This window comes from Drosophila arizonae, chromosome X (assembly GCF_054131065.1).
Source record: "Drosophila arizonae isolate 15081-1271.41 chromosome X, UAZ_ARI_1.0, whole genome shotgun sequence".
Classification (NCBI taxonomy): Eukaryota; Metazoa; Arthropoda; class Insecta; order Diptera; family Drosophilidae; genus Drosophila; species Drosophila arizonae.
In genome coordinates this window covers 30,013,062-30,028,036 of record NC_142927.1, presented here as the reverse complement: position 1 = coordinate 30,028,036, position 14,975 = coordinate 30,013,062, and the positions used below count along the sequence as shown (strand labels likewise).

The following is a 14,975-nucleotide window of genomic DNA, read 5'->3' as shown; positions in this document are numbered from 1 at the left end:
CACTAGGCCACCCCACTCCTGCTAGTGGCGCTGGCAAAACTCAAATAGATTCACTGCTGCTGTGCCATCTACCAAAACTAAACGAAACTAACAGCTGATGTGATTCAACGAATGTTTCTGTTGTAGCTGCTGCACGTGCGTTTATTAATTGGCCAAATATTTAATTATTTTTTATTAATTTTTGACTGAACGGAATTTAATGAAACTTTCAGCATATGATCTACATATTATATTGAATATTTGAGAAATTAAAGCAAAAGAAAAATCATTCACAATTAGCTATAGTGGCATCTGATTTGAACTTGAATGTTTTTACTCGATAAAAACATAACGGGATGATTTATCGAATTTTAAAAGCAAACTCGACGTCCGCGCTGTATATACGGTCATTTAAAAAAAAATTCAAGTCTCTAGCTCTTATATCTTCGGAAATCGACGCGTTCAAACATACGGACAGACGGACGGACGGACGGACCGACAGACAGACAGAAGGACAGGGCCAAATCGACTCAGCTCGTCGCCCTGATCAAGAATATATATACTTTGTGGGGTCTGCCACGCCTCCTTCTGCCTGTTACATACATTTCAACAAAACCATTATACCCTGATTTCCCATTATCTGATTAACTGATAAGAAATTAATTCTGCATAACATATTAGAAAGTTTACCTATTCTTCAGTTGTAGTATTAATTCTACACAAAACTCAGTACATTTAAATCATTTACATTTACAAAGTATCGAATCCAATTGTGTTATAAGTTCGCATGCATTTTTGCTAAATGTAATATTTGAAAATAGCCAGATTTGTAGCTAATAGCTGTTTGAAAATTTGTGTAGCAATCGGCTTTAAAAAGTAGCCAGATCTAGCTACAAAATAGCTGATTCGGCAACACTGGTATCAAGCATTCCAGCCTTATACACGCGCTCATTTGTATGTGTATCTGTATGTACACATAAAATTCTAAGAATCTCGCTGCGATTGATTTGTCTTTGCATTGTTTTTTAATTTCCAGCCGCTACACCGGGTTTTTTTTTGCTATATGGCGTCATAACAATAATGCGGTACTGTAAGCTGAAGCGCCGGCGATCTTTTTTCAGATATTTTGACATGAATATGCTTTTCGGCTTGGGTGCGAGTTCAAGTTCCGCGGAAAACTCGTTTTTGTAAATTGCAAATTTTTTTGTTATTTTAACTTTTTTATATATTATTAATTTTATAAAAATGTTTGCTTCTGTGCTGTCAATGCTTTTTAAGCCTATTTATGTGTACAAATACATAAATAGATGGCTGACGCATATAAATGCCGCAATATGGGCAGTATAAATGCCGATTGCCACACCCCTAGTGGCCGTAGACTCCACATTTTTGACCAGTTCTTAGAACGAGCAACCGGTAACCTAAATGCAAAATTTGAATTGACGCTCAAAAAATGTGAATATTTAAAGAATATTTAAAGAGGCTTAAATATTAATTTTGCGGCGTCGATAGAGGAGGCTACCAGTAACTCAACTATCCAAATTTGAAGCTTCTAGCTCTTAAACTTTAGGAGATATAAACTTTTGCGGTTTGCCACGCCCCCTATGGGCGGATAGGGAAAGTTTTAACTTTTCATAAATCGGAGATACGGACATTGCACAAAACCAATATTTAATTTTCGTGAATGAGTCATTTTTTTTTTTGTTTATATGCTAAGATTTGAAAACGCCCAATCGATATGTGAATCGGAATTGGTTGTAGACGTCTTCAAATCTATGAGGCTCCTAAAGCTTTTTCTAATCAAATTATTATACATATTTCTGGATGTTTCAAACCTGCTGAAACATAAGTTTAAATCTCTCACAATTACACAATTTTCAGTCAGAAATGAATGTTGATGGAACAGTTCCACAAAATCAGTTCTAAACTGTGGTAATGAATAAGAAGGACTTTTATAAGCTACAATAAAGCTTAATGACTTATATCGTAACACTGCATACTCAAAAACTTCTGCGCCGCATATTTCTCACCCACTTATGCAGCTTGAAATATTATTTGAAACATCAAATTAACGACTTAAGCATTAGTATGTCGGACCGAATGTCTTGAATATGACAATGAATGTTCTCAGTATTATGAAAGAATATGGCAGGAGTAGAACTATTAACTAGGTGATCATAATGTTATCGAAGCTGCTTCACACTCCGCAGTTGCATGATTTGATTTTGCACCTTATAAATAGCCCCGATGCAGTTGTTGCTCTACTACATTTTGCTATATGAAGCTCCCTGACTTTCATGGATTGTTATTCCTTCTGTAGGTACAACTGGAAACTGCTTGTGGTCAATAGAAACTTGCTCGTTTCGTTGATACTGAAAACTTTTAACTAATTTTTGAATAGAAGTCTATAAGCTAACACGTGTTAAGTTTGATCGAGCAAGTATCCCTATATTATCGTCAGCAAATTTCATCCGTAACGTATTTGGAGTATTGAAAGAATCCAAATCAATTTGCATTAACATGCCTGTTGCTCCGTTAACTAAACCACCTGCAGTATCTATATTAACTGTAATCATATAATTTGCAGTGGTTTTTAAATGAAGAGACATACACAATCCCTGGGTTTTCGAGCACATAAAACTACTAACGGCGTCTAGAATTCATTGCCTATTGGCATTTGTTAAGTGGTATGCTTTTACAAAATCAACAGCGGTAGAAAAAAACGGATCAGTCGGAATCATATAGAGTTTTGTAATAAAATTATCATTCGATGCATTAGTGTTAAATAAATTAATTGCATCTTTGGGCACCTCTGCTGCCTGACATATGCGAGAGCGAACTAAACTAATATGTTCGATTGTCATGGTTCCCGATGCCATATTATTCGAGGCAGTTGCGAAAGATTGGTCTCATAATTTCTGTAAGTTCAAAATATTTGAAAAGGTCCCATAGGGATGAACCATAAATTGAACTGTAGAGATCATTAGAATTGGACTCAAAAATCCAATGATCACCTACTGGTGAAAGTTGTCGTAAATCACCGAAAACCATTACAGAAATACCACCAAAAGGAGACGTATTTTTGAAAACCCGCCTTAATCGTGAATCTAACTGAGAAAACATTTTAAACCCCACCATTGAAATTTCATCAATAATAATAATTTTGAGGTCTATCAACCTTGATTGTAATGTGTTCACTAGATCGCGACTTAGGGGTCTTAAACTTGAACCAGATTGATTAATTGGAAGTGAAAACATGGAATGCAAAGTTGATCCGCCTATCTCAAACTCAGCTTTTCCTGTGGGGGCACACAGTAAAATCTTAATTGTTGGATGATTGGCTGGCTTGCTATTGTACATTACTGATAATGACTAATATATAGCTTATATAAGCCGAATTTTTCTGACACCTGCACCACCAACAAATTCATAAAACACAGAATTGTTTTTGGCATTGTGCAAAACATGGATAAAATATGTCCTGTGCTTCAAGTTAAGCGACCTGACAATATCGGCCAGTTCTTCAGGCGAAAATAAAGGTGGAAGTTTAATGACCCGTACATTATTATCTCCTAAGTCTGTACTTTCATCACCTTCATTAATGTTTAGAGCATTTAATTGTGGATTAATTTCGGGCAATCCCTAAATCTGTCGTCCACGACTTGATTTTCTAAAGTTTCCTCATTTTCGTCCTAAGCTACATTTTCAAGAGCAAGGGGGGGGGGGGGGATGTTTTAGTAATATTGCCGGGAATAGGGAAAGAGGGGAAATTAATAAGAAATCACCACTGACGTGCACCTTTACGCAATCGAATTCTCCGCTCGCTGTCGTCCGCCCGCCGTCAGATCCTGTATCGACCTTCCGTATCTGCCTCCGCCGCTTTCCTCAATAAAGCAATTTCTTCTGTTTCTGTTGTCAAATTGCCTTTATTTTCACACGTCAATTAATCTAACCACTCTTCAAAGAAACTACTCGCACAATTTCATTTCACCACTCTTCGGCGTCCGACGGTCTTTGCTGCTCAACGCCCATTCTTTGTCGTCCGACGACCTTTGCTGCTTAACCTTGACTCTTTGTCGTCCGACGACCTTTGCTGCTTAACCTCGACTGACTCTCGCTCGCCCAAAGCGCGCGGCATCGGCGACGCAACTCTCCACTCAAAACTCTCCACTCAGGGTTGTGCCGCCGATCGCCGATAAATCATCAGCGCTTTGGGCGGCCTTTTCAAATATAAGTTTAAATAAACACTAGGGCTGCTTAATTGATTAACTTAAACTCTAATTACTACACCTAAATCTTAGCCTTAACCTTAACGAACTAAACTTAACAAATCTATAAATCCAATTCAACATTTAATTAATTCAACACAAATTCCAAATCCATTTTCGCTTATTGCCTAATTTTATATAAATCAAACTTATGCTTCATATTTCGTATTCATTAACTCAAAACCTATTTTATATAAATTTAATACTTCATATTTCGTGTTCATTAATTTAACTTAAAACCTATTTCTGCTTATCGATTAATCTTGTGAGGCGGTGATCGGCGAGCCGCCTCACAGTATTCTAACCCAATGTTCTGGTAGCAAAGTATTAATATAGATTTCAGCGTTACTGCTTTCGGATAAATGCTTACCCAAACAGCAGTAAACAACTTCTTGGGCCGATATTTCAGTCCCCGAAAATAAACTTATGACCTATGTGCTGCAACTTTTGTTTGATAGTCACATTTCCCCTACTAATCTCACTGATGTTTCACGCAACAATTTGAAAATACCCCTCTAGGACTTGTTAATATAATTTTCAACATAGCTGCTGCAGGCGTAGGGGTCTAATATAAATTTAATGTCAATATTTGCTCGTTGTAATAGAAGCAAGGTACTATTATATGCGTTTAGCTTTTTCGATCAAATGGATATTTTAATATAGACTGGACTTTTTCGAAATTTTTGCGATGCACTTACAAATTTGAATTGTTTTCCTCTAATGAAAAAAGAATTTCAGTTTGGGGCATCTTTGCGATCTAACTTCGCGCCTACATGAATGCTCGTGATTGTGGATTTGGTATTTCAAAAATGGAGCCACATCTGGGTTATTCATTTCAGTTGTAATAAACTGATCAATAAAACTCTTTACTGAAGGAATGCTTAACTCATCAGTCAATTCAAACTTTGGGGCATCTTTCATCTAAAATATTCCATGAATATGGGGAGAGCCTCTCTGCTGAAACTCAACCGGCCAGTAAAACCTAATGACGTAGTGGCGACCGAAAATACCACCCTCCATTTTCATTAATTTTAAAATCTGCCTATAGCGAAAATCAAAATATCTAGCGCAAGTAACCGGGTCGGACCTAATAAGACGAGCTTCATCGTCAAAACTTAAATTAGTTGCTTGCTCTTCTGTTATTATTAAACTCTCTAAATTTTTAGACAATAAAACTAGCAGTTCTGTCCATCTCGTCTCAGCTGCTGAAAAAATTATGAAAAATGTTGGTAGGCCAAACTGCCTTATCATCGCCATAACTTTCTTTTTTTCCGCTTCCCAATGAGCAGGAGATGTTCTAATACCCTTTAATACCCTATAGCCATCATAGTGGCGAATTAAATTATTTAAATGGTCCTCATTGAAGCAGAAATACCTTGATTTGCGCTATGCTTACGTAAGCACTCCTACAGCCTCTTCTATCATTTTCTAAGCTCAGGCCGGACAATAGTTCTATTATATTTCTAAACTGTCTAACACCTTGGGACACGATTCTATTGGCATAAAATATCTCTATAAGTCGCCGAGTAGCGTTATGTCTAGCACGAGACCGTAACAGCCTGTCCCTTGACCTTTCTAAAAGTCTTCGACCAGAATTTTGTCTGTTTTGAGAGTGTAGGGCAGTGTTGTGTAATGTATACAGGATTTTGCCTGCGTCTCGCTTGACGCGAAGTATCGGCAATTTGTTCTATCGCCCTATAGTCAGGATCTTGCCTACGTCTCGCTCGACGCGAAGTATTGGCTTTGTTGTTCTTGTTCTCTAGTTTGCAAATCTAATCGATGCATGGCACGATTATCAGTGTTTTCTGTCTGCTCCAAGTTTCTAACCCTTAAATTATTCCTACGAGTATAACGACGTTCACTATCGTTAACCTGCTCAGCTTGATGATATGCTAAGTTTCCCTTACTCTCCCTTTGCGAAAGTGTGTTATATTCCCTTTCTCTATCTAAATTATCTGCATTTGACCTATTCAATTAATTTCTAGCTCTTATCCTCTCTGATCTGGCTGCAGCTGAAATTCTCCTAGCTCTTGGCATCGTTACAAATTTATATTAAAGAATATAGTAAATAGAGTTTCAAAGTAGGTAAAATAAGTAAGTCAAATTCAATTAATTAAAAGTTCCTATGTTATAAATATAAAAAAATAAATAGTAAATATAGCTTAAAAGTAAATAATCTAAGTGGGTAAAATACAACAAATTATTTAAGAGCTTGTTAGTTTTCTTTTCTTTTCAATAATAAGTGTAAAATAATAATTAGACTACAAAGTCTTAAAAAAGACTATTTTGAAAATATGATAAAAGTTAGTTTATATATTCTTTCAAAAGTTGACTTACATTCAATGTAGTAATTGTTAAACACGTAAACGCACACAACACACTAATTGATATCCGAAAAGAACTTTTCACAATGTAGACAGCTGAAAAAGAATCACATTCACTTTTCTTTACGGGCTACAATTTTCGCGTTGTTCACTTGTTCACAGTTTAATTATTACTAAAGAGGAGTGAATGAAGCTGGTATTAAATAGCGTAAATCGGTCAACGATTTTTTTTAGGTCAAATATCGGTCCCTAAGAACCTAACCCTATCATCCGTTTGACAAAAAGCGCTTATTAACGTATAGTAAAGGGCTATAAACCTATCTGCCGTAACAGTCAATGAATATGAATATGTACATATTTCATTCATAAACGCAACAGTCAATAACAGTATAATTGGGTAAAGGGTATAAAAAAACCGAACTAAAGGGGCGTGCATTCAAGATATTCTCGCTACCTACTGACCCTTAGAAAAGATGCTACAGGTCATAAAAAAGGCTCCGTTGGAATTTCATAGACCTGCCCAAAGGGCATTTCTTAAAGATGCGAATTAACCTCAGCAAGTACATAAGCGCGCGAATTACCAGTATGTTCTCTTTTAGCTATTATAAGCTAATAATAAGTAAACGTGTGTATATGTATATGTTAGTGTGGTTTAAAAAAAGAACACCTGGTTAGTTTAAATGTTGAGTTCTCACTGCTTATGTGATTTTATTTTTTGAGTCTCTGTTGTAATTGTACATATTTTTATGCTGCTGCCGCTGTTGCCGCTGCTGTTGCTGCTGCTGCCCCTGTTACTGTTGTCGCCGCTGTTTTGTTTCTTCTTCTAGGGCGTCAAGGGAAAGAGTATTGGTAACTCGCGCTCTGCTAACTGTGCAGTAAGCAGCGACTGCGCTTGGGCTGCGGTGCAATATGGACAATAATATGAGAATTTATTTGTTGAATAATTTCTTTTGTAGATGTACACTCTTAATGAAACTCTCAGAACGTAATCATTATGTGTAAATGTGTGTACATTCCAAAGCACAAGTCTCTAGTACTTGGAATAATCCAAAATCTGTGAATTACAAAATGTGTGTATTCATCAAATGTATATACACAGTAAGTCTGAAGTCTCCAGGCCTAATAGTGAGCTAAAGCGACACTTGTCTTGTCTGAATTTTATACAATTTCGATTTTTGTTATAAGGGAACTGGGTTAACAAAAAAAATTTTGAATAGCCCTTTAAGTTTTGATTAGGTTTATAATATGTATACAATATTTATTAATCACGACATGTGTAAGTCAGTATTATAATGCCACTAACCATAATATTTGGTTAGTGATAATGCGCAAATCTTAAAAATAAAGATGACAACTCTTATTGTCTATTGATTATTATCTATCGAGTATATCGATTAGAAGCAATATTAGTAACAGATAGCCACAAGAAAAATTGTAATAGTAGGCGTAAGTCAATTTAGGGCAACATAGAATAAAATAAATTAAAATAGGCAAAAAACAAAAATAAACAAATTACACATTCTTGTCAGGTAAGTCTTTGTGACGATAATGCAGATTGGTCATGTAATATTGAATTAGACTCCGCACACTCAGGTTCAACTCTGTTGCAGTTATCAATTCAGCGCAAACATAAGAACGTTTTCGTGAAGAAATCCGGCTAAGATAACATCTGTCTTGAGACCGCGTGCAAAGCCCTTATTGACCGTGACCACGGGTTTGTTGTGTTCCTTCAAAGCGCAGCAATACCTTGGGCTTGACATTCGTCCTCCCTCTTCGCCACCGGGGGCTTTGGTACCGACTAAATTTTCGCTCTGCTTACAAAGATTCACACAAGAAAGCAGCAAATGTAAGTACAGTCAAGATTGACAAAATAATAGTTGTCTTAAGCTAAGTTGCTTATCATCTTTGACACTCATGGCCAAAAAATAAACCCAGCTAATTCAAAACATTTTTTTTGTTGCCTTGAGGCAATCCCCCTCGGCGTCGGCAATGCAACTTCTCCATAGCGGGCGCTCTTTGCTCTTGCTAGCTTTCACCACGCTGCAGCGCGCTGTGCAAAGTATCACTGTCGACCGCCAGGATTGCGCATGCTCGATCCGCTATTTAAAATTTGCAATTAAAGTTATAAACTACCATATGAACTTTGTTTATGTATTTATTTAAGACCTAACTTATTAATAATAAAATTATAGGCTAGCTTAATGCATGGCTATGGCAGCAGAGGCCTTCAGCTCTAGAGTTGTATTTACATATGTTTATGTATATAGTACTGTGTATTGTATTTACGTATTTACAGTGATGTACATGGGGTGATGAGAGTGGTTTTCTTAATTGTATGTGCTTGCTATCAACTTCTTTGATTTATCTCCCGTACACACTATAAACCTAATATATCTCCCTTATACACAATAAACCCCATATTCTCCCTTACAACCCTCAACTTTGAGCGTTAAATTTTTTTTTTTTATTTTATATAATTAATTTTAATTATCTATTGATTATTATCTATCAAATATATCGATTAGAAACATAATATTAGTGCCACAAAGAAAATTGTAATAGTAGGCGTAAGTCAATTTAGGGAAATATAGAATAGGCAACAAAAAAAAATTACCCATTCTTGTCAGGTTAGTCTTTGTGGCGATAATGCAGATCGGCCATGTAATATTGAATTAGACTCCGCACACTCAGGTTCAACTCTGTTGCAGTTATCAATTCTGGCAGCATACGATTCTTAAATTTCAGCGCAAACATAAGAACGTTTTCGTGAAGAAATCCGGCTAAGATAATATCTGGCTTGAGACCGCGTGCAAAGCCCTTATTGACCGTGACCACGGGTTTGTTGTGTTCCTTCAAAGCGCAGCAATACCTTAGGTTTGACATTCGTGTTATTGATATTGTCCTTACTCTTGGCTCTTTAGCTCTCCAGCTCTTATAACTTCCGGGATGTTGACGTTCATTCGGACGGACAGACGGACAGGGCTTTATCGACTCTGCTCATCGCCCTAATCAAGAATATATAGACTTCATGGGGTCTGCGATGATTCTTTCTGCCTGTTACATACTTTTCACAAAACCATTATACCCTGATTTTCCATTTTCGATGGGTTCAGAGTATAACAAGTAAAAAAGGTCTATTCGAGACTGCTCGACTACGAGATGCCCTGAACCCTTCAAGCAATAACGATTTCAATAATTTTTCGCGTCCTTCTGCTTACACAAGAAACACGCACACACACACACACAAACACATACGCACACACATACACACGCGCATACACATACACGTACACAAGCACACACTGCAAAACACGTGTGTGCGTACTATGAGAACTTAATTGCTTAATAACGTTTCTTGTAGATGTACTTCCTTCATGAAACTTTCAGATTATGATAATAATATGGATAGGCATGCATTTGCCAAAAAACAAAGCAAAGCACTCTAGTATTGGGTAGTCTAAAAAGTCTTTTCGTATTTGTAGTGAAACTTCAAATCATATTTTTTAATATTTATAATAAACTTTATTAAATCAAATATGCACCATTTTGGTCGGCCACCTTTTGCCATTTTTCCACTAGAGACATAATTCCATTCGTGTAAAACATTCGTGGTTTCTCTTTGAAAAACTGCTCCAAGTAATTTTCACAGGCTTCTCTTGAAGCCAACTTTACTCCATTAAGGGAGTTCTGCATTGACCGAAATAAATGGTAGTCCGAAGGTGCAAGGTCAGGGCTATATGGTGGATACATCAAAACTTCCCAGCCAAGCTCTCTCAGTTTTTGCCAGGTCATCAAAGATGTGTACGGTCAGGCGTTGTCCTGATGGAATACGATGCCCTTTCTTTTGATCAGTTCTGGCCGTTTTTTTTCGATTGCTTGCTTCAATCTCATCAGTTGTCCACAGTAAAGTGTCGAATCATTCGTTTGACCAGGCTGAAGCAGCTCATAGTGGATTATTCCTTTCCAATCCCACCAAACACACAGCATTACCTTTCGAGCCGTCAATCCTGGCTTTGCGACCATTTGTTGAGCTTCACCACTCTTGCACCATGATCTTTTTCGCACATTATTGTCGTATTTGATCCATTTTTCGTCTCCTGTTACCATTCTCTTCAGAAATGGTTCGATTTCATTTCGTTTCAGCAAAGAATCGCAAATGTTAATTCTGTCCAATAAATTTTTCACAGACAATTCATGTGGTATCCATACATCGAGCTTTTTTTTGTAGCCAGCCTTTTCTAAATGGTTCAGAACCGTTTGATGATGAATGTTTAGTTCATTTGCGATGTCATAGCTGCTTATGTGACGGTCTTGGTCAATCCTTTCCATAATTTCATCGACTTTTTCAAAGATTGGTCGACCAGAGCGAGGTGCATCTTTCACATCGAAATTTTCAGAACGGAAGCGAGCGAACCATTGTTGTGCTACACGAACTGATAGAGCATCGTCACCGTAAACATCATAAATTTCATTAGTGGCTTGCGTGGCATTCTTCCCTTTTTTATACAAAAATTTCAAAATATAGCGAATTTCATCATTATTTTTACTCATTTTTGAACAGCTGTAACTTTTTTCAAATTCTTTGAATTACATTTTTTTTTTTTGGCAATCGAAGCTTAAAGTGCTACCAATCGAACACCATAATGTGCACATCATGTGATTTGTAGCACTGGAGATATATGACGCCAACGACATCTATTGGCAAAATACGAAAAAACTTTTTAGACTACCCAATATTTGAAATACGTTTTTTACAAATGTGTGGGTGAGGGCGTGAATATAGGGGTGGAGGGTAAATTTTAACTAAAACCGAAATTGTACAAAATGCATATAAGTATACAATAACAATTTGGAGACTAGCTTTAAAGATGTAGGAGATTGAAAATGGGTTCAGCGTATAAAAATAGCTTTAAATGCAGTAGAGTAGTTTTATATCTATTCCATATTAAACATTAGTAAAATTTTACAATTCATTTTGTTCCAGTTTTTTTTTGGCATTGCCCATTGTACTCTGGATACTTTTTGACAAATATCTTCTAATAAAATAAATAAATTGGGTTAGTTCTGCAGAGAGTGGTAAGTGAGCTATTATGATCCCTTCAAAATTTTATTATTGTTATTTTATACCCTGAACTAGAGGTGGGCAGGGGCCGACATTTTTGCACCCGGCCCGATCCGCCCACGGTCTAAAGTTCAAAATTTAATCCGTACCCGAAAGCAAAAGAAATTTTCATACACGCAACCAACCCGCCCGCCCGAAACACTTAAAAAAATGAATTCTCAAAAATTACAACAAATTTTTTGTTCTCAAAAATATCAACAATTTAATTCTTAAAAATTACAATATTAGTTACAGTTATATTAAATGTTTTTATATAAAAAAAAAGAGCATATCAAGATTTGCGCTTAATAGCCTTGTTCGCCTTTCATTCAAAATTTTTCCAGAAGAGGAGAATACTCGCTCGCTGGTTGCACAGCTTACCGGAATACATAAAATATTTTTTGCCACAATTTAAGGTCCGTTGCCTCCTGCCAAAAATCTAAGATTGACAATTTTGAACTATAGCGTGTGGCATAATATTTATCAATTTCTAAGTCAAAAACTCTAGAAATTCAAGATTCAAATTTGTCGGAGAGTTTTGAATTCTCGCGTCCTCAATTGAATCATTTTGCATATCATAACTTTTAACCATCATGCTTTTGACGGTCTCCAAAATATGATTTTTTCGGGTCGAGAGGCGTAACCCGCACCCGCCCGCACCCAACTCGATTTTTCAGTCAATACCCACGGGTACCCGATAAAACCCGGCCCGTGCCCACCTCTACCCTGAACCCATTGAAAATGGGAAATCAGGGTATAATGGTTTTGTTGAAATGTATGTAACAGGCAGAAAGAAGCGTGGCAATCCCCACAAATATATATATATATATAAATATATATATATATATATATATATATATATATATATATATATATATAAATGTCCGTAATTACAGCGCGCATTTATCATTAAAAATCGATAACTCATCCCGATCTTTTTTTATCGATAAAAAACCTTATCGAAAACCAGTTATAAAATTATATCTTCTACACCTTTATTGCTAGAGTCTCCAAATTTTTAATGTATGCTTATATGCGATTTATACAATTTCGGTTTTTGTTAAAATGTACCCCCACCTCTAAATTCACCCCCTCACCATCCCCTTTGTAAAAGGCGTATTTCAAATACTAAAGACTTGTGCTTTGGCAATTACATAATCATAATCATAATCTGAAAGTTTCATGAAGATCGTACGTCCACGAAAAAAGTTATTAAGCAATTAAGTTCTCATAGTAAGCGCACACTGCAGCCCATGCGTGTTTATGCGTGGGTGCTTGTGTGTGCATGTGTTTGTGTATGTGTGTGTATGTGTTTGTGTATGTGTATGTGTGGGTGTATGTAAGTGTGTGTATGCGTTTGTGTCTGTATGCGTGTGTGTGTATGTATGTCTGTGTGTGCGTACGTGCGTGTGTGTGTGTGCGTGTTTCTTGTTTAAGCTGAAAGACGCGAAAAATTATTGAAATTTTTATTGCTCCAAGGGTTCAGGGGATCTCGTAGTCGAGCAGTCTCGACTAGAGCTTTCTTACTTGTTATTTGTTGGGTTCAGGGTAGTATCTAGTCGAGCACTCTCGACTAGAGTTTTCTTACTTGTTTTATATTCGTTGATTGACAATCTTTATAATACAAGTTGCAAGTTGCGTGGTGGCTAGGATAGTGCGCGATGCTTGCGGGACGGCCGTAAAGCATTGCTTCGCAAGCACTGTGCGCTACCTTAGCCTGGGACAGCTCGTCTTCTCATTCGCTCGACTCTGCGGAGATCCATCATCACTGTGGCCGCGAAGGTGCTTGTTAGTTCCCAAGCTTCCTCCGATTCCAGCATGGCGTTGATGGAGCGGCCCACTGCCTCTTCCAGACGACGCCTCTCCTTCAGGAACCGTCCACATTCGAAAAGAATGTGGTTGGCGTCTTCCACATGCCCTCCATGTCCAGAGAGGATCTGTGTAAGGTAGAAGTTTACCTCGCCGTGTTTACGGTTGACCCAGGGTTCAAGCTCCGGGAGCTGAGCTATTCCACTTTCTTTGCCATCGTGCAATGCTGTTCGCCCTGATAGCGTTGAGTCGCGCAGACTCGTGCAAATTCCGCTCCACGGCTTCGGCGACCAAATACTCCAGCTATGACGAGCGCCGCGTCATCGGAGATAGTCCTGAAAGCACAGCTGACTCTGATTGCGCTCAGTCTGTAGATCGCGCAAATGCCCCGGCTGTAGCTCGGCGTTGCCATCGCTCTTGCCAATATTGGCGCAGCATAGAGGATGACGGACCTAATGACGCTCACTAGAAGGAGACGTCGTTGCTGTTTAGGTCCCCGCGTGTTAAGCATGATTCTCGAGAGAGCTCTACAAGAATCAGCTGCCTTTTTATGCACATATTCTAAGTGCTCGCGGAAAGTTAATCTTGTGTCTATCATGACACCAAGATATCTTATCGCCCTCTTTGACGCAATGGTGACGCTGCCGATCTTTATATTGGCAGTTTCCACTCTTTTGCGACAGCTGACTAGTACAACTTCGGTCTTGTGTGCCGCAAGCTCGAGCCCAGCTCCTGTCAACCAGCTTCGTATGCGATTGATACTTTCGCTTCACATATCCTCTGTATCTTTGAGCTCCTTTTCTATGGCTACGACAGCTACATCATCAGCAAAGCCAATGGTGTGCGCGCCTGCTGGTAGTTCCAAGCGCAGTACGCCGTCGTACATGATGTTCCATAGGAGAGGCCCCAGCACTGAGCCTTGGGGTACTCCAGCTGACACTGTATGAGTTTGGGGACCCTCACTCGTGTTGTATACCAGTGTTCTTCCTCTGAAGTAGCTCTTTATTATCTCTCTTAGATATTTAGGGATATTATATTGTGACAGCGCATTCAGTATCATATCCCAACTAGCTGTGTTGAAGGCATTCTTTACATCCAGGGTCGCGATGATGCAGTATTCCTTCGTCCCGTGCCTCCATCTGGTGCCTTGAATAGCGGAAGTGGCGAGACCGACAACTTTGTTAAGCGAGTCCGTTGTTGACCGGGCCTTCCGGAATCCAAATTGGTTTGGTGACAGGCCTCCGGCGCTTGCAATCGCAGTCTCCAGCCTAGAGCAGATCAGTTTCTCAAACACCTTTCCCATGGTGTCTAAGAGACAGATCGGTCTGTACGAAGATGGCTCATCTAGTGGTTTGCCAGCCTTGGGTAGCAATACCAGATTCTGGGCTTTCCATTTTGCCGGGAACGTCTCTTGGATCAGGCATTCGTTAAATAATTCGGCGAACGTACTTGGGTGCAAGGCGAGGGCTAGCTTTAGCGCACGATTTGGGATCC

The 14,975-nt window shown here is 38.2% G+C and overlaps 1 long non-coding RNA gene across 2 annotated transcripts; it reads left to right on the top strand.

The window, feature by feature from the left end:
- Positions 1–3,734: 3,734 nt before the first annotated feature.
- On the top strand, positions 3,735–13,369 carry LOC149268123 (uncharacterized). Of its 2 annotated transcripts, XR_016270833.1 has the most exons (3): positions 3,735–8,417; positions 11,556–11,647; positions 11,709–13,369. It is a non-coding gene; the product is annotated as an uncharacterized LOC149268123 (long non-coding RNA). The 2 variants fall into 2 exon arrangements; XR_016270832.1 differs by having other exon boundaries at positions 11,556–13,369.
- The last annotated feature ends 1,606 nt before the right edge of the window (positions 13,370–14,975 follow it).